Raw genomic sequence first — 20,426 nt, 5'->3', positions numbered from 1 at the left:
CATGTCTATTTTGCCCACACCTATATTCCCAATCCTTGGAATAGTGCTTGGCACTTAGTGGGATCTCAACAAATATTCACAGAATAAATGAATGAATGAATGGACAGATCAGAGTTGGGGCCCAGGCCTTTTGCAGTTTCTAAAACCTACATGCATTGGGAAAAAATTAAATTAAGTAAAATAAAAATCTGAAGCATAGCTAATACTTATTAAAAAGAAAAATGCTCTAAGACAGTAATTTACAAATAGGTTACCTGAATTAAGCGGTTTTTAAAAAATTCTCCCATATGAAGCTGGTTTCCCAGGCTACCTGTAGAACATGTCTGCCTCCTTCTTTGGAATCCATTAAAGTGACAACTCGGCGTATGTATGAACACAAACATGCGCTTGAGCTCCATTTCCCCCACTCTGGATTATTGGCTGTCCTCGTTCCTTTCCCACCCACCCCTTAATGCCTGGCCTCTCTCCCACATCCTCTTCCCTTTTCTGCACCGCTCCCTGTGGCCCTCTCTCAGATTGCAGGGCCCTGGCTGTGCCCCCATATCTGCTTTATGTCCAAGGTCCCAGCCTGCTCTGTCAGGGATTACTTTGCCTCCATTGTTCCATGGAGGACCACACACAGGGGCAGGGCTCAGGTACCCTTCACTCTAAGGAGGCCTGTGGGAATCTGGAGAAAGGAATGAAAAGGGACAATGATTGAACAGTACTTAGGAGAGGGTTGTTAAATGTCAACCCCGATTAATGATAATGGTAATTTAGAATCTGCTTATGGTTTCCATTGTTAGGCTTTGCCAAGAAGTTTCCAACGTGGTATTTCAAAGGGTTCCAAGTCTGGCTGAGGCTGCAGACCTAGTTTCTGATGCAGGGATGTCAGCCAGTCAGGGTGAGTGTGGTTTAAGAGGAGTGGTGTGCTTGACACAGGGTGTCCTCTCATTCATGCGGGTCCTGTCTGGTCAGGTGCACCTCTTCTTTCATGTTCATCATGAAACCCCATGCACCCCAGTGCAGCCATTTAGAGACGGTAACCTCGATTATTTTCATTACAAAGACAAGTTGTTGAGATTGTCCCTTCTCCTCTATTCCCTCTTCTAGGTTTCCATAATCACCCAGCCATCAAACAAACAAACAAACAAACAAAAAGAGTAACTACACTTCCCAACTGGGAACAATGGACTTTAGTTTGCCAGAGGGGCACAATGAAGTGGTCAGGTGCAGGTGTGCTGGACTCAGGCTGTAGTGGTTCAGATCCTGACCCTGCTGTTTTCCAGCCTTGATTTCAGCAAAAGTCTTAATCTCTCCAGGATTCACTCTTCTCATCCAGAAAAACGGTGATGATTGTAGAACCTACGTAGTGATCAGTTGTGAGAAATAAATGAGATGCCACATATAAAACCCTAAGAACAATGTCTGACATATGGCAAGTGTTTGGCAATGCTAGTTATCACTTGCATTGTATAGTGAGGGGTCCAGGGTCTCCTCCTTTAGGACAGGGTTTCTCAGCCTCGGCACTAATGACAATGTGGACCTGAGGAATCTTGGTTGTCGGAGGCTCTCTGTACTGAGGCATATTTACCTATCCCTGACCTCTACCTACTGGATGCCAGGAACAATCATCCCTCCTTCCCCCATCTCTGCTTCCTCACCCCAATTGTGACAATCAAAAATGCCTCCAGACATTAGTAAATGTCCCTGAAAAGGGGAAGGGGGAGGGCGGGCAAGCTTCCCCTGATTGAGAACCACTGTTTTAGAATAAACAATGAAAATTATATAAATGTGTATCTCAATGGCTACGCCCCACTGGGCAAAAGTGATTTCCCTTAAACTGAAAATTTCAATATTCCAGTGGGGCTTTGAAGAGTTACATATCACAGAAAATAATCCCAACACACTTCTCAGCATTGCAGCCCTGGTCATCCACTTTTAGCACCTCCATCCAGCTTTCATCCCTGCCTTCCAGAGAGTAGCCATTCCTCAGCTCTCCTCTGGCTCAGCTCCCACCAGAGGGGAAGCAAGACTTGCTGCTGCCACCACCACCACCCCCACCCCCCCACCCCCCCACCCCTGCCAGCCACACACACACACACACAGTGTATGGCACACATTAGCTGCTTAATGAAGGTGTGTTGAATGAAAGCAAGAGCTTTCTTAAGTCTGAGCGCCTTAGCTCAGTTTTTTTTTTTTTTTTTTCCATTTTCTATTTGGTTTTGGCTCAGAGAACATCACCTTTTCAAAAACACAACAGATTCCACACAAAACAAAAACTGAATGGCAGACCCGGAAAACAGGAGAAGCAGCCCAGCAATGGAAGAAAAAGAAAAAATGACAAAGGACTGATGGTGGGGTACCCTCTGACCCCCCCATCCTGGGGAAAATGTTACTCTCTTTTTAGCTGAAAATGCATTCCTTTTCCTATTTTATGGATGTAATGAGCAAGGGAAGAGGAGGAGGGGGATTTTCCCCAGGAGCCTAGATATCAAGGCAGTTTCCCCAACTTTCTGGCTGCCCCCAAGAAAGGAGGTAAAATACGGTGACCAATTCAACAGAGTGGAACAGTCTCTTCCAGAGGAAAATGAGGGCTCAGAGCAGAACTCGGAGGAGAACTCAACAACAAGAATAACACCGCCAACATCTGGCTCTGAAGCTGAGGTAGAAGAGAAAGGGAAGGGAAGGTAGGAAAGCCAAGGAAACACCTGGAGGTGGTACATGAGGGAGAAAGTCAGGATTGACCGTGTGGTTCTCCTTGCTAAGAGTCAATAGTCTTAGTCTTCTTTTTCTCTTGGCCATAATCTGGGCTCGGATCAGGCCATCCAAACTATGGGCACTTAGTAGTAGACTCTGAGCAGGGGTGTGGTGGGCGAAGTCCTAGATGGAAATATTCCACTGGATTTAATGGGAGGGTAGGAAGAGATCCTCCTAATTCTGAAGGGGGGTGGGGAATGGGGCCACAGTGAAATCTGGGTAAACTGAGAAGACTAAGGGGTTGGTGTCCTCCTTCAGGCCTCCTTCTTGGCTTCTTCCATGAAATCTCTCTCTGTCTTGTAGCATCCTGACACCACTGATTTCCTGAAACAAGGGTGTTCTTGTTCATCTCATCCTCCAGAAATTCTATTTCATCCACTCCTTTCCCTGTGCTCTAGCAGAGGAAGCTTTCTGACAGGACTTGGCACTGAACTGCTCAGACAAGGAGATTCCCACGAAGAGTTCTTAGATAGCAGATTTTGCCAATGGCTACCTTGAGCCCATGGGATAGAATGTTGTAGACATTGTCTTGATATTTCTGGGGATATATTATTTTTAGGAGCTGCTGCTCTCATTCTTCAGTTGAGGATCTGTTTATGTACTTTCTTCATAGACTTTTGCCCTCAGAAAATGACGGAAATGGTGTTGCAGCATGACATGGGTCACATGCTGCCATTTTGTGTTGACATTCAGGTTTTGCTGGGTAAATTTTAGTTCAGTCAGAGCTCAGTACTACCAGTTGTCTAGGCTTGTAGGTGAGGTAAAACCCAGCATAGAAATGTGAGGTAATAAATAGGGACCAGGCAGACCACCAGCTTATAGAAGTTAGTGTTGAATTGCCCAGGGAAATGAAGACAGGCAGACCAAGATGAGGTGGCTCAGATGTCTTAGTCAGTTTGAGCTGGTCTAATGAAAATACTATAGACTAGGTGGCTTAGGCAATTAATATTTATTTCTAACAGTCTGGAGGCTGATAAGTCCAAGGTCAAAGTGCTGGCCAACTCAATTCCTGCTAAGAGCCCACTTCCTGGTCTGTGGATGGATACCTTCTTGCTGTATCCTCACATGGCAGAGAAGGATTGTGGGTCATGGTGAAGAAAGCAAGCTCTCTCATGCCTCTTCTTATAAGGGCACTAATCCCATCATGAGGACTCCACCTTCATAGCTAAATTACTTTCTAAAGGCCTTATCTCCAAATACCATCCCTTTGGAGACTAGGACTTCAGCGTAGCATATAGATTTAGGGGGTACACAAACGTGCATTCCCTAACACTTGGGCCACTGTCTATTAGAGTGGTTAGCTTGAAGTTTCAGGAGCAAATTATAGAGTGCTCCATTATTAATGGTCTCCACCAACCAGTAGACAAAGAAGATGATACTTGGCCAAGGTGTCTGAAACTCAAGCTAAAGCTTACCAAGAGGTGCTCAGGGGCCTGGTTGTAGACCTTGAAAATGAGAACCATGGCCATGCCAGAGCTCATGTCCCCCACACAGAGTCAGCAGGAAATCCTGAAGCCTGTAACACCTTTATGTGCCCTGGGTATCTTACCATGAGGGAGTCTGAGTGGTTATTCAGATAATCTTAGCTGTCTTATCATGATGGAGACTGTCATCTCTGCTTCCTCCTTTCTGTGGCCCTTGTCTGCTCCAAACTGACTAAAGACAAAGTTGTCTGACCTGAAGATCTAGCCAAAAGGACTTGAGCAAACATATTTCGCAGTCCTTGATTTATAATCATCCTAGATGACATGAGGAGCAAATAGACTACCCGAAGCTCCATTGCAACATCTGGAGATCTGCTCTCACTAGATTGCTGCTCCCTTGCGAGTAGTGGTGGGTGCAGTGCTGTGCTCATCACTGAACACCAGCCAGAACTCAGCACCCACGTGATCGCCATACTGCACAGTTTGGGTAGGCAAGGGTCCCGTCAGGGGTAGCATTTATTTTTATTTTTTACTCACCTCAAAGTAGATGGAGAACAACAGACTCAGAATCATACCTTTTTTTCTGTTTATCACACACTTTAAGAATGGGACCTGGCCTGGGAAGCTGCAGCCACTGAATGTGAGTCCAGAGATCCCCAGACTCTGTAGCTCTTGTACTTCATTTATTTTTCTAATTGTTTTTGCCCTTTTCCGGTTAGAAGCTTCTGAAGGGCAAAAGAGAGCGTCTTCCCCTTCCAATAACTGTCACTTTACCCAGAAAATTGTTCGAGACTGGCCAATGACTTGGCAATCACTGGCTATTTAAAAGAAAAGAAAAATACTTTGCAGACTGTCAGCTTCACAGATATCTCTCCTGGGCTTCATTTCTCAAACATGACCCTTGGGTGGATTGGGCTTGAAAGGAGAAATTTCAGTGGTATGAGGACAGCAATTTTTCAGGGCTCCATTATGTTCCATGGCTCACTTTTCTTGTTGTCAGAACTGAAGAAGCACCAGCTACACATACATCAAGATAAGAGCTGTGTTTCCATTCATGAAACGGGAGGGTTCGCGGGGGGAACCAAGGAGTGTTTTACATTGCAAATGGTAAAAGGGAATTTGCTTGAAGGTCTTGTCTGGCTTTTGATCATCCGGACAGGCTTACTGAAAGAGAAAATTTGTTTATTTTAAGGACAAAAATTGCTTTTTTCATTGCATCAAATATGTGTTGCAGCTGCTTAGACGCACTGTTCTGAGAGGCACAGAGCCTGTTCAACCTAGGTGGACAAAATAGTCGCTATACTGATTTTAAAAAATAACAGCAACTGTACTTACTGCAACCAGTTTGTGAAAGTCAAGAGGACTTTCAAAATCCACATCTGACTGCCTAAATGAACAGCATCCTACAATAACCAGAGGTCAATAACCAGAGTTAATAAGCAAGTGTCCATTTGCATTAAGAGAAATAGAACAGGAAAACAGAGAGAACCATGTTTATCTGGTTCCTCTTTTCCCACCATGGGACCAAGACTCCAAGAGAGAACAAAGCTCACCTAGACTGCCCATGCCAAAACTAGCAGCTTTCGGAGGCATCTGTTAGCTGCACAACTTTTATGAACTTATTATGGCCATGTAGATACCTCTCTCTGGCCCCCCTCCAAGCTCAAACTCCTGGATTTATCCCCAGTCTGCAGAGTACCCAGCACTAGGATGGCATCTGTCTGCTGCCCTGTCTCATTAAAGCACTTCTAGGGAAGAGATCATGTCTTTTCCACCTTCTAATTCTTACAATATAGTGTTTTGCAGATGCTGATAAACTTTTACTGGGAGAATGAATGAATGAGCTTCTATCAGTATTCCAGAGCGTGATTAACATTACCACAAGCTGTTGTCTAAGTGTACATGAGAGGAAAAATTTGAATCCCAAGGGCAGCTTCAAATCCTAGGTCAATGTGTGTATCCTTTATCAGTTGTAGCTCTTTCTATGGCAAATAAGAAAGCCCGATCCAAATGGCTTACCTGAAAAAGAATCTGTCTATTGCTCATAAAGCTGAAAATCTAGTGATGAGGCTAGCTTCAGACATAGGACTCAGAGGATATCATGAAGACCCAGTTTCTCACTCTGTTAATTGTGCACTCCACCATGTTGTCCATATTCTGTGATAGGCTCTCCCCTCAAGGCTGTAAAGTTGTCTCTTGCCACTCCAGCTTGTATCCTTCTAGGTTCAAGTCTAGCATTAAAAACAGGGCCCTGTCCCTCAACAGCTCAATAATGAATCCCAGAGTTGAGCTTCCCTAGGTCTGACTGGAGCTAAGTGTATATGCCTGTACCAGACACAATGCACAGGGGGTGAAATACAACGTTAGGACTGGACCTAGTCTCACATTCCAGTGCTGGGTTCAGTGAAGTCAGCTAAATGCTAAGCACTTGATCTGAACATTGAATAAGGGTGGTTTCCCCAAAAGACACTCAGGGCATTCTTGCTTCAAGAAGTAGGTATGGGGGCGCCTGGGCGGCTCAGTTGGTTGAGCATCCAACTTCAGCTCAGGTCATGACCTTGTGGTTCATGAGTTCAGGCCCCACATCAAGCTCACTGCTGTCAGTGTGGAGCCCGCTTTGGATCTTGTCCCCCTTTCTCTGCCCCTCCCCTGCTTGTGCGTGCTCTCTCTCTCTCTCTCTCAAAAATAAATAAAAATATTTTTAAAATTTTTTTAAAAAGTAGGTATGAATGTCAGGTGGTAAAGACAACAAACACTCACTACCACCTTAAACTTGCTTTCTGGTTTTCTTATCTTTTCTTGTCTCTGCACCCGCATGGCTGCATATTACATTCCCTTTCTTTCTCTTTCCTTCTCTACTGGTATCTCTATTGATATCTCGGTCCCTTTGTCAAACACATATTAGTGCCATTTCATCCCTGGCTGCTCTCTGCCTCTTCAGCCATCTTTCTTCTCCTGCCTCCCCACCAATTTCCGCCTAGATTTGAACTCACAACCATCATCTACAAGAATTAGAGTACCTGCTGGTGGTAAGCCTAGTACTAAAACTGTAACATCAGCTGGAACTATTTGCTTTCTCTAGTGACCACAGAATCTCCCTCATTTTTCATCAGCTTTTACCTTCTGTTTCTATAACCCCATCAAAACCAAATATACCCAGGCTTCCCCTGTCCATCTCAGGAAACAAGATTAACCACTTTCCTTCAGCCTTGGCAGTGTGCCCACCCCCAGCACCCCCTCCTCCCTGTTTCCCCATCACACTGTCACCCCATCTCAGCCCCTCCAGCCTTCCACTCTCTCCCCACCCATCTCTGCTTTCTTTCACCAAACTCGCTTCTCACATCCCTGAAACCCTGTTTCTGGAGCTGCTTCCTTTCACCACCCTCTCAGAGATTTCCTCATAGTCAAAATATTTGCGTCTCCTCTCTCCCTCACCTTCCACATCCAAATTGCCCTGCAGACCTTGCAAACAGACCCTACAGGTGTCCCCTAGTTCCCTCCCTCCCCTCCTCTCTGTTCCTTTCACCCTGCAAGAGTGCTGTCCCCCTCCCCCTCTCCCTTGTTCCAGTCTCACCTTCCTTCAATCTGCCCTTCCATCGTCCACTGCTCAAAGTTCACTTGTGGAACACTCCCCCTCTTTAACAATTTTGCATGGTGAGCTGCGGAACCAAAGTTGTATGCTCTAGCTTTGAACTCCCAATGCTCTTCATGTGCCCTCCTCTGTGGTCTTAATCCCACAGATACCCTGTGTGCCAGGTGCACTGCCCTGCACGTGCTCACCCCATGGATCCACCTGGAATAATGTTCTCATCTTCCCCCCTGCCACTCCCACAACTGGAAAATTCCTCTTCTTTCCTCGAGGCCCCCATCAGCCATCTCCAACAATCTGATACTCATATTGGCCCCTCACCCACAGGACCTTCATCCCACCTTAAAACAAGATGAAGCCCTTCCTACTGTACTCCTCTAACACAATCACTTTGATTTGTAACTGCTTATTTGTGATGGTCTTAGATTCCAGACTATGAACACTGTGAGGGCTGCCTCCACACATCACTCGACTCTGTCCCTGATGCCTCATGTGGCATCTGAACTGTGCCTCTGTTCTTGAAGCTTCATCTTCTGTGCATCTATTTTATTCCCCAGACCATCGCCTCTCTATTTTCTCTTCTGCCCCCATTTCTGATCCATCAGGATCAAGAACCCACCATGCCCTCCACACTTCTTCCTAGATATCTTTTCTCTAGAAAATCACTTTTGCTTCCAAAAGCTCCCGCTGGGGCTCTGATCTTGCCTTCTTCACATCAGGCTCTGCTTCCTCCACCTGTGCATGACTTCATCCACCTCACAAATATGGATTGTTTGCTCAACACTTTCATGTAATAAATATCAGTTGTCCCTGGGGATCTTGCCACCACATGGAGCAATGCATTGCTCCCTCATGGTCCCCCTCATATCCCCTTGTGTCAGGAGATCACCATTTAGGTCACTTTTTACTGTTCCCATCATCCTGCTTTGTCTGTTTGTTTCACAGCAACCTCTCCAAAAGCTATCCCTCCCCCTCCATATGTGATCTATCCCTTGACCATGAATCGTGTGTAAACTAAGGTTGAGGGGACTATATAATTTACCATCTAAGCCAAGACGCTTGGGCAATGAACAAGGGAGCTATGAATAGTTTCAGCAGGTATAAACTGGGACCCTCCCTGGCCAATCAGTACATGTGGCCTCCTTTCTTATTTGACCTGCCCAGCAGGATCCATTGCTTTAAATGCTTCCACTGGGGTCTAAGCATGCCCAGCATCATCTCCCTTCTCTTTATTCCAGCCTCAAGACTCCCAGCACTTCCCCTGCCTTTAGCATCAAATTCATCCTCCTCCTCTCCTCCTCCTGCAGTTTGCTGAGAGTCTACCTGATCCAAACCCTTTGCTCCATCTTATGTCAAGCAGCCACGGGTGACTTTTATTCTTGGTTCATTTTCCTCTCTGTTTCTTCTTCAGGCAGTGCTCACCTATAGGAATCACCTCCCTGTCGCCGTTCCAATTTACTTTTCTCCTCCTAATTGAAACCCAATGTGAAGTTCACCTTCACCTGGAATGATGGTGAGGAATCAGGGGAGAAAATACTGCTATCAAAAGGCAAATATTGACCCCCCCCCCCATTTATTTGCATACTACATTATTTACAGGAGAGAAACACAGAGAAAATAAAGAGGGGAGGTGGAAATTACAGTGTTTATCCACACAATCTCTTTTGCATTTTACCCTATAAGCACCTTGCACTTAGGACTCCTTGTATCTTGATAATATCAGTATCAAGGACGTTAAGGGCTTTCTCAAGTGATTATTCATGAACATTTGGGGGCAGCTTCAGCTTTCTTCAAAATAAAGTTGCCCAAAATGGTACCTAGAGGCTCAGAGCTACAAGAAGAAATGTTGATGATTTTCTGTTCTCAGTGGCATTTTTCAATTTAACAAATGTTTTTAGTCCTAAAGGCATGAGCACATTTAAAGATGGGTGTCCATTCTGACACGTGCCTGCACATTTCTCACCTTCCGGCTGCTGCTGCTCCCTCTTCTGGTCAGCACTGAGGAAAAGTGCAGAGGCAGGGGTGCGGGAGGCGGAGAGTGAGAAAGACAGTTCATCTTACTTTGACAGGACAAACACAAAGATGGGAGATAGGCTCCACTCAATTATCACATTTGGTTTAATCAGCTTTGTGAGGCTTTTCATTCTAATCAGAGAGACCGAAAATGCCCACTATCGTTCTCAGCAACTCCAGAGAGTGAGAACAATCGCTCCCTTTCTCATCAAAGCCGGCAACCCTGCCAGGCACCTATGGCTGGAGTGCACGGCCCACCCCTCTCCCTGTCAGCCTGACACCAGGGAGCCCTGCCAAACTGAAAAGGAAGGGGACGGCAGTTCGGGTCATTACAGAGCGTTGCCAAAAAGTGCTCAGAAAATGGACAATTAATTTCGGCTGTCAAAACAGATACTAGAAGAGCCCAGTTAGATTTCAAGCATTTTTTTCTCTCCCAGCAAATCCAAGGCTTTGTCGGTGATAAGGGATGGAGCAGATTCTGGGGATGTTTGTGAGACGATATTACACAGTGGTTAAGACTGCTGTGGACTGTGAGATCAGATTGCCTGGTATAAGTCCCAGTTGTGCTTTTTTTCCGGCCTTTTTTCCTTTTTCACAGGCACTTTACTTAACCTCTCTGAGCCTCGGTTTTCTTGTCTGTACATTGGGAAGAGTACAAGTAGAGAGGAGGAAAGGGGAGAGGAGCAAGATGTGTGGACAGCACTAAGCTTTGCCAGGTCCCAGTGCAAGCAGTCTATAATGGTTGCTGGTTTTTATTATTATTATTGGTAGCGGTGATATTATCATGCCAAACCTTCTGCTTCTCTTGGAAGTTAATAGATTCAGTTTGTTTGCTCCCTCTTCTGAATGATTACTGGGTTCGCCCAAATTTCAGAAAATTTTCTGAAGATCTCCGGGGCACCCTCGCTGGTAAGCAACGATTTATTGACTCAGTAAAAATGTTCCACGTGAATGTAAAACCTCAAAGAAAAGAGAAATATTTTTTGTTGTTGTTCTCCCCCAGTGAGGCCATAGTGTAGATGACACATACATAAGTAAAATGGAATTTGAAAAGCAAGAGGCAGAGTATTTTGAAAAATTAAAAGTTTCTTATAAATCTTTACGAAAATGCATCTGTGTCAACACAATAAAAATAATATCCCAGCCTACTGGTTTTCATCTTCCAGCCCCGGGCAAGCACTAACACATTAACCCTTCCACCGCCGTCCAGTGCATGGAAAACCGATTGCCACCGCTCTTTAGGGCACATAAATGAACACCCTTGCCCTCATCTCCCATGACAAGAGCTTTCTCCCTCACAAAATCGTCATTTTCCAGATAATTCAAGAAAGCAATATCTTAAATGCACATCAGACAATACCACTTAATGATATTAACGATAAGTCCTCTTCACAATTAAGAAAAATAGGCAACTTTTTCGTTCTTTTTTTTTAATGTTTATTTATTTTCAGGAGACAGAGAAAGCATAAGCTGGGGGAGGGGCAAAGAGAGAGAGAGACACACACACACAGAATCCAAAGCAGGCTCCAGACTCCGAGCTGCCAACACAGAGCCCAATGTGGGACTCAATCCCACAAACTGTGAGATCATGACCTGAGCCAAAGTCAGATGATTAACTGACTGAGTCACCCAGGCGCCCCTGTTTTGTTTTTGTTTTTTTTTTTTTTAATTTGAATGCTCACCCTATGTTGCTGACTCCTCTGCTTCTCTATTCCCATTGCCGTGTCCCATACTACTAGGGAGAATTTATGCAACACTCTTCCTTATTTTATTCTACTTATTATTTTTATTTTTTAATTATTTTAAGTCAAGTGTAGTTATATTAATTTCAGGTGTACAATATAGTAACTCAGCATTCTATACATTGCTGAGTGCTCATCGTGATAAATGTACTTTTGATCCCCTCACCTATTTCATCACTGGCCCCACCCCACCCCCCGCCCCACAGCTTCCCCTCCAGCAACCACCAGTTTGTGCTGTGTAGCTAAGAGTATGCTTTTTAGTTTGTCTCTTTCTTCTTTGCTCATGTATTTTGTTTCTTAAATTCCACATATGAGTGAAATCATATGGAATTTGTCTTTCTCTATTTCACTTAGCATTAAACCCTGTAGATCGGCCCATACAGTTGCAAATGGCAAGATTTCATTCTTTTTTATGGCTGAGTAATAATCCATCGCATAAATACCACATCTTCTTTATCTGTCCATCTATCGATGGGCCCTTGTGTTTTCCATAATTTAGCTATTGTAAATAATGCAGCAATAATATGCAGATGCATGTATCTTGTTGAGCTAATGTTTTCGTATTCTTTGGGTATTCTTTGCTCCACATTCTCGCCAATACTTGCCGTTTCTTGTGTGTTTGATTTTAGATATTCTGACAGGTGTGAGGTGATATCTCATTGTGGTTTTGATTTGCAGTTCCCTGAGGATTAGTGACGTTGAGCACCTTTTTATGTGCCTATTGGCCACCTGAATGTCTGAATTTTGAGAAATGTATGTTCATATCTTCTGCCCATTTTTACTTTGGATTATTTGTGGAGTCTTTGGCGTTAAGTTGTATAAGTTCTTTATGTATGTATGTTATGTATGTTGGATACAAACCCTTTAGCAGATATGTCATTTGCAAACATCTTCTCCCATTCAGTATGTTGCCTTTTAGTTTTGTTGATTATTTCCTTTGCTGTGCAGAAGCTTTTTATTTTGATATAGTCCCAATCATTTATGCGTGCTTTTGTTTCACTTGCCTTAAAAGACATATCTACAAAAATGGTGCTCTAGCTGTTGCCAGAGAAATTACTGCCTTTGCTCTCTGCTAGGATTTTTATGGTTTCAGGTCTCACATTTAGGTCCTTAATCCATTTTGAGTTTGTTTTGTGTATTGTGTAAGAAAGTGGTTCAGTTTCATTCTTCTCCATGCTGCTGTCCAGTTTTCCCAACGCCGTTTGTTGAGAAAACTGTCTTTTTCGCATTGCATATTCTTGCCTCCTTTGTCAAAGATTAATTTGCCATGTAATAATGGGTTTATTTCTGGGTTCACCATTCTGTTCTACTGACCTATGTGTCTATTTTCTGCCAGTATCATACTGTTTTGATTACTACAACTTTGTAGTGTATCTTGAAATCTGGAATTGTGATAGCTGCAGTTTTGTTCTTCTTTTTCAAGATGACTTTGGCTACTCAGGGTCTTTTGGAGTTCCATACAAAATTTTAGGATTGTTTGTTCTAGTTCTGTGAAAAAAGCCTTTGGTATTGTGGTAGGGATTGCATTAAATCTGTAGATTGCTGTGGGTAGTATGGGCATTTTAATAATATTTGTTCTTCTAGTCCATAAGCATGGGATATCTTTCCATTTGTTGGTGTTGTCTTCAGTTTCTCTCATCAATGTTTTATACAAGTCTTTCACCTCCTTGGTTAAGTTTATTCCTAGGTATTTTATTATTTCTGATGTAATTGTAAATGGTATTATTTTCTTAATTTCTCTTTCTGCTACTTCATTATTAGTGTATGGAAATGCAATGGATTTCTATGTGTGGATTTTATATCCTGTGACCCTACTGAATTCATTGATCACTTCTAGTAGTTTTTTGGTCGAATCTTTAGAGTTTTCTATATATAGTATCCTGTCATCTGCAAACAGTGAAAGTTTTACTTCCTCCTTATTAATGCGGGTGTCTTTTATTTCTTTTTCTTGTCTGATGGCTGTGACTAGGACTTCCAGTACTTAACGTTAAGTAAAAGTGGTAAAAGTGGACATCCCTGTCTTATTCCTGACCTTAGGGGGAAAGCTCTCAGCTTTTCACCATTAAGTATTATGTTAACTGTGGGTTTTTCATATGTGGCTTGTATTATGTTATGTCAATACTCCTCTTAAAAACCTTGCAACCTGTCGTGCCTATTATCTCACAGACTGCCAGTATCTTCCCAATATGCCTGTTCTCCCTCCTTCCATGATTACAGAACCTCAGTGTTATTTCCAGCAACAATGTATCCAAGCAAAAGACTACATTCCCACCCTCCCCTGTAGCCATGGTGAGGTCTTGTGACTAAGTTCTAGTCAATGAGATGCAAGCTAAAGTGTTATGTGAAACTTCATAAAGGCTCTATAAAGGTCATCGACACTGCTAGGATGAGAGTACACCCTTCTTGCCTTTCCTTCTATCTCTCTCTTGCCTACTGGAATAGGGATGAGATGCCAGGAGCTCCAACAGCTATCTTGGACTATGTGGCAAACTTGAAGATAAAAAGCACATTTAAATGATGAAAAATTCCTTGATGTCTAAGAAATCGCCATATCAACCCTACAGTATCAAATTCCACATTTATTTTATGGGAGAGAAATAAACTGTTTTGAGCCACTGTTATTTGGGGCTTTCTGTTTTATGCAGATGAACTTGACCCTATTGACACACTTTTCTGTTCCTTTTTTTTTTTTTTTTTTTTTTTTTTTTTTTTTTTTTTGACTCCAGGATGAATTCTCTGCATTGGCTCATCTGAATATCTGTTCTCAGAGTTTGTTCTACCCGAGATAACATAACAAGGTTTATTACACTGCCCACCCTGTAACCTTTAAGTAGCCTAGTAAAATATATAGCCCAGGTGCATTTGCTCAGAGGGGTTAATAAGATGTATGTCAGAACTTTGATTTTCCAAAGGCATATTTCATTTTAGGTAGAGAGAAAAAATAATTTTGTAATCACATGCTGCACACTAAGTTGGCAACCCACCTCACCAATGTGAGAGATTACCAATCAGGGTGAATGGCTCACTAAAACTCAAGGGGATGTCACTTTTGTGTGAAGGGGTGCTGCTTTCTCCTCTTCAGCATGATGTTCAAATCCTAATAATGCTTCCCATATTGTGCTGCAATTATTTTAGCAAGTCTTCTCTTTTACGGAGACTCTCCTATTTAAGTCTGTATTCTGAGTGCCTAGCATAGCACCTGGCAAATGATAGATGCCCCAAAAGTCACCACTCCTTAATGAATCAATGATGTCCCTTATTAGAGGCTTATTGGAACTATCAGAACTCTCATTTCTATCACCAAAGATTAATGTAGCTTTGAAAGATCTATCCAAAAAATATAATAATAATAATTAATAATTACTGAATACTTTCTACATACTACGTCATTTGCTAAGCTTGAAAAAGCTCTGTAAGAGAGCTGTGTGTGTGTGTGTGTGTGTGTGTGTGTGTGTGTGTGTATTTCTATATTTTATCTTTATCTACGGTCCATGCTTTCAGACCACACATAGTCTTAAAAGAAGCCGTGTAATTTGGTACAATGACCACTGACACGGACCACCTCACATTCACAGAGGCTGAACTGGCTTCTGAATGTCTTATTGAGCATACTTTTTGTAAGAAATTTTTGTTCTGTAATCTACCTTTAGGAAGCAAAAGGACCTATGAGGTTATTGGACACTGAAGGTTGGTCCATGATAGGAACTCAACTTTTAACATTCATATAATTGACCATTTTGCCCATCTGTGGAATAAACATCAATGTTAAATCACTAACAACATAGGATGTTTTTGGTGTGAGGTAAAAGGTGGTGTTTGAATGGCAAGACCTCACAAACTCCTGTCCCTCCCCACCCCCCAAAACATCCAAATAGTGAAATATCGCTTTTGGTTTTGATTTTATCACAGAAAATGTCACAAATATCATGACACTATTATTATCAGTGCCAACTGACTCTGAAATAGCATAAGTTTGATCTGCATGGGTCCTCTTATGTGTGGATTTGTTTTTGATAAATGCAATACAGCACTGTAAATGTATTTTCTCTTCCTTATAATTCTCTTAAATAATTTTCTTTTGTCTAGCTTATTTTATTGTAAGAATGCAGTAGATAATACACATAACATACAAAATATATGTTAGTTGACTGTTTACTTATTGGTAAGGTTTCCGGTCAACAAGAGACTATTGGTAGTTAAGTTTTAGGGGAGTCAAAAGTTATACTCAGATTTTCAACTGTGCAAGGCAGACACCCCTAACACTTGAGTTGTTCAAGAGTCAACTGTAATTTCTAGGAGTAACCTGGTCTTTTCATCTATCTCATTAAAGATGTTTGATCTGGAAGGTAAGATCTTCACTGTGGTCCGCCTGATTAGTTCTTCACCTCTATTCACTGATGAAGAGCCCAGATCAGCACTGCATTTCAGTCAGACTGTGGCTTGATGCCTACAACTGACTTAAGTTTTCACTAATTTTCCATCGCTGATAGATGACAATAAAAGTGATATTCCTATGACACATACCATGAGGCTGCCTAGAATAAACTAATTCATTGCCTTTGGGGGTCCAGAGCTCACAGTGAAAGTGGTAATGTTTGTGGAACACACTGGGGCAAACAGAAGAGCCTGCTCTTGGAAAGAGGTGATCTGCTATAGGCTTTGGCCGCCCCAGGCCCGATATCTCAGTACACCTTAATCCTTGAGGGCCTGTTGGCTGCAGAGCTCAGAGTTATAAGACTATGCAGTATATTACATATACATAGGGAATATATAAAGATATAGAATATTTCTATGTGTATATAGTAATTGGATTATTTATACATTTATAAGTATCTATGTCTAGATACACATACAGCCCAACAAAAACACCTGCAGTAGGAAAGCTAAGGTTGAGATGGGATCTTCTACCTTATGGTCTTTCCCTTGTCAGTGCCTTCCCACAGGAGGAGGAGCTTCTAATGTGACTGGTCAAAGCTTTTGCCTTACTGGTCAACATTTCCTTCAATAAGTACTTGTTCTGTTCTTTCAGTTTAACCTTCTTTGTTCCTACAATTAAGTTGCTAAATCAGAGTGTGCCGTATAGATCCAGACATTTTCTGGAGTGAGAGAGCAAAAGGCTTATCTTCCTCAGCTTGGTTCTCCAGTCAAGCTTTTACTGCAGGGCCTGCGCTTCTCTACCATCACTTTAGGGACACTTGCTTTCTGTTCTAGCTAACTGAACTCTCTGTGAGGAGCTCTCAGAGTTAGGACACCTTCAGGGAAGAGGAGATGTAACTGATAAGATTGGGTCCATGCCTTAAAACCCTAGGATTATGAGGCTATGTGTTGCCTAACCAAAGAACAATCATATGCTTTATTGAGTAAGACTACATTTCCTGGTCTCCATGGAAGCCAGGTGTGGGTTTGCTCTGGCCAATGAAAAATAAAGAGAAATGTTGTTTGGGACTTTTGGGAAGGCTGCTTAAAAGGAGCTGGTCCAGCTGGAAGAAGCCCTTTTTTTTTTCCCTTCTGACTTTCCTCTTTCTCTTGGCCTACAGCTGGGATGTGATGGCTGGACTTCAGTTGCCATGTTGGACCATAAGTTAACTTCGAATACGAAAGCTATGCACTAGAATGGTGAAGCAGAAATATAGGAAACTTAGGCTCTGAAAGACATTGCAGAACCCTCATTTATCCCTGGACTGCTTGTCATTGAACTTTTTGTGTGTGAAAGCTAAATTTCTAAAATTTAAGCTAGTCTTAACCTGAGGGCTTCTGTTAAATAAAACTGAACAAAGGCCTAAGTGATCGAACCATCTTTTATTGTCGAAACTTTCTAACTACTAATGGTTAAACGGCTGACACTACAAACACTCACCACCACTATCGTCTATGATATTATATAACTAGTAAACAGTCGAATCTCATCACCAACCACAAAATCCACCAACATTCCAGCAAGACTGAGCAAAATTCCTGTCCTAATCATGTCTCCCTCACATTCTTGAACTTCTAGGGAGCATATGAATTCCTGGCTACTTCCCTGCTAGAGAACAAGGGCGGATCACCCCAGACCCAGGAAACATGATCATAGGATAAGCACCCACAGCCTGGGTCACACCAAGAGATTGGGAGACAGTGATATGAAGGAGTCAGATCTGCTTGTCTGTGTACCCCACTGCTAGACAAATAGCCCAAATTCTGAGATTTGGAGGAATTCTAAGATACAGTGGCGGTTCAGATCATGCCTGAAGTGAATTTTTAACCACTATGCTGTCCCAATGCTCAATCCAGGGTACTCCCACTGACAACTAGGTAACAACAACTACAATGTGCTGGCTAGGAAGTCACTTTCCAATTGATATAAGTAATCTTTAGAAATCAGATCATTGTTTTTTAATGAAACTATTATCTAGTTTTTAATTTTCTTTTTTGTTAATGTTTATTTTATTTTTGAGAGAGAGAGAGAGAGAGCAAGCAGGGGAGGGGCAGAGAGAGAGGGAGACACAGAATCTGAAGCAGGCTCCAGGCTCCAAGCTGTCAGCTGCAGAGCCTGATGCGGGGCTTGAACCCACAAACCCGCAAGATCATGACTTGAGCCAAAGTCAGACGCTCCATCAACTAAGCGACTCAGGCGCCCCTTACCTATTTATTTTGAAGAACCATCTGTTCACTGCAGTGTCAGAGGCTCTTGCTCACTGGCAACCCACTCCCAACAAACTTCAAGTTTTGGCAAAATTGAAATCTGGAAAGAATACATAGTTTTGTTTAAGCCTAAGCCAAACATTCTTATAAGGTAAATGTCCATTTGCTCTGGACGGTAATTTTAAAGTAAGCAACATTAAAAGTTCTTTCTGGTGGGAATAAATTATTAACTGAGCCATCTAACCAAGGGCCTTGGATAAATTTAAATCTTCTACCGTGATTTGAACACTAGTGGTATCCAATAAACATTATCTACTAGTAAGGGAAAAAAATAATAATATAACTCAGAAGCTAATTATCTCCATGGTTTTCTCAACTCATCAGAGATTTTAGGTATAAAACTGGAGATAAGGCAAGTCTCAAAATTCAAACAGAAACTCCAAGACTTTTAAGACAATCTCAACAGAGACAAGTAAATAGTCCCCTGTGGAAATGAGAATATGAATTTCAAAGGAAAGGAGTGAAGACATTTGGCAGTTCAATTATTCCTTTCTTCCAACAAATTGGAACTGTCATTTCTGGAGAACTTACAAAAATTCAGAAAGTAAGGATCTAATCAAGAATTTAAAAAAAGAAAAGTTTAGGGCACACCTGGCTGGTGTAAGTATGTTGGCATTCACAAGTAAATCATCAGGTCTTCTGGGTAAAGACACAAGATTCCCTCTGTTCCAAAGAGGGACAACCAAACATGGAGCTGCAGATGGCCAAATCGCACCATGGATGTAATCCTATTTGGTCATTGCCCTAGGTCAAGACTAAATAATCCTGTTAAACCTGTTTTAAAATTCCCTGGACACATACTATTGGTTTTCTAGCTGTTTCGAGATGAAAAAGTACATTAACTAGTCTCACATTCCTGCTGCTGAACCATTATCATGATTTTATATATATATATATATATATATATATATATATATATACATATGTATGTATATATATATGTATGTATATATATATGTATGTGTATATATACATATATGTATGTATATATATATATACACATATATATGTATGTATGTATGTATATATATATATATATATAGTTTATTTATTTATTTATGGGGGAGAGAAAGAGAGAAAGAGAGACAGAGCGAGTGAGCAAGTGGGGGAGGGGGAGAGAGAGAGAGAAAAGAAATTCCCAAGCAGACTCTGCTATGTCAACAACGCAGAGCCCAACAGGGGCTCCATATCACAAACCCTGAGATCATGACCTGAGCGGAAATCAAGAGTTGGATGCTTAACCAACTGAGCCACCCAGGCCCCCTCATGATCATGATTGAGGATTCCCAGTAGAGGTAAAAGAATAATCACTTGGAAATATGAATTTTTGAAAACAAAATTACATCAAGAGGTTCTAATTTCCACTCAGGTGATCATTCTCAGTTACATCTAGGAAATTCTGCCTCTAGTCACAGATGACACTAATACATAACAAATATTTATTAAATTTCTTCTTTTTAAATCAAACACATTTTACTTCCAATAAGTTTGGACTACTTGGAAGGGTTAGCATTGCATCCTTTGTAATTTTGAATATCTGGATGGTAGAGAACTCCTGGCTGTAAATGTTTCTCCATCCCTCAAACCTGAATCCTATTCCCCCTGCTTCCTCAACAGCTATGGAAAAGGGTAGGTTAAGCTTTCAGGGAATTTGTGAGTTGGCAAGGAAACGAATAAAGTATAAAAATGCAGAATGTAGATAAAGAGAGCAGCCTGCCTTTAGGAGTCTGCAAAATCTCCAAATTCAATTTTGGAACTGCCTGTATCTCCAGTTCAATTTGTAAAGTTTCCTCGAGCCTCAAACAACGCATACCATGCTACGAGAATTTGTGAATCAGCTGCCGAATGAGTGAGCAGATGAGACTGGGCTCTGGATTCTACCAGATTGCATCCTAACTCCTTTCAAGGAAGTGGCTGACCCTGGCTAAGCCACAGTTTTCTCATCTGTAAGGCAGAGTGATAAGAAATAGGGTTTTCATAAAGATTACCTCATAAGATAATAGTAATCATAATAATAATATTCCTATGAACTCCTCAAGCATAGGGATTGTGTTTTTATTAACACGGTTTTAGTACAGTGACCATAGAACTAGACCAAGAACAAGGGATGTGCAGCTTCCATCAGACGCCATTTTAATATCTGTAAGAGTTGTAGCTCTTCCACAAAGAAAGATTATAGGAAAAATAAATAAAGTCAGAAGAGGTTGTGGAAGAATTGTGTAGGGCAGAATAATT

The sequence above is a fragment of the Leopardus geoffroyi genome, chromosome C3, assembly GCF_018350155.1.
Source record: "Leopardus geoffroyi isolate Oge1 chromosome C3, O.geoffroyi_Oge1_pat1.0, whole genome shotgun sequence".
Lineage (NCBI taxonomy): Eukaryota > Metazoa > Chordata > Mammalia > Carnivora > Felidae > Leopardus > Leopardus geoffroyi.
The sequence above is the reverse complement of the archived record's forward strand: the minus strand, read 5'-3'. Positions refer to the sequence as shown.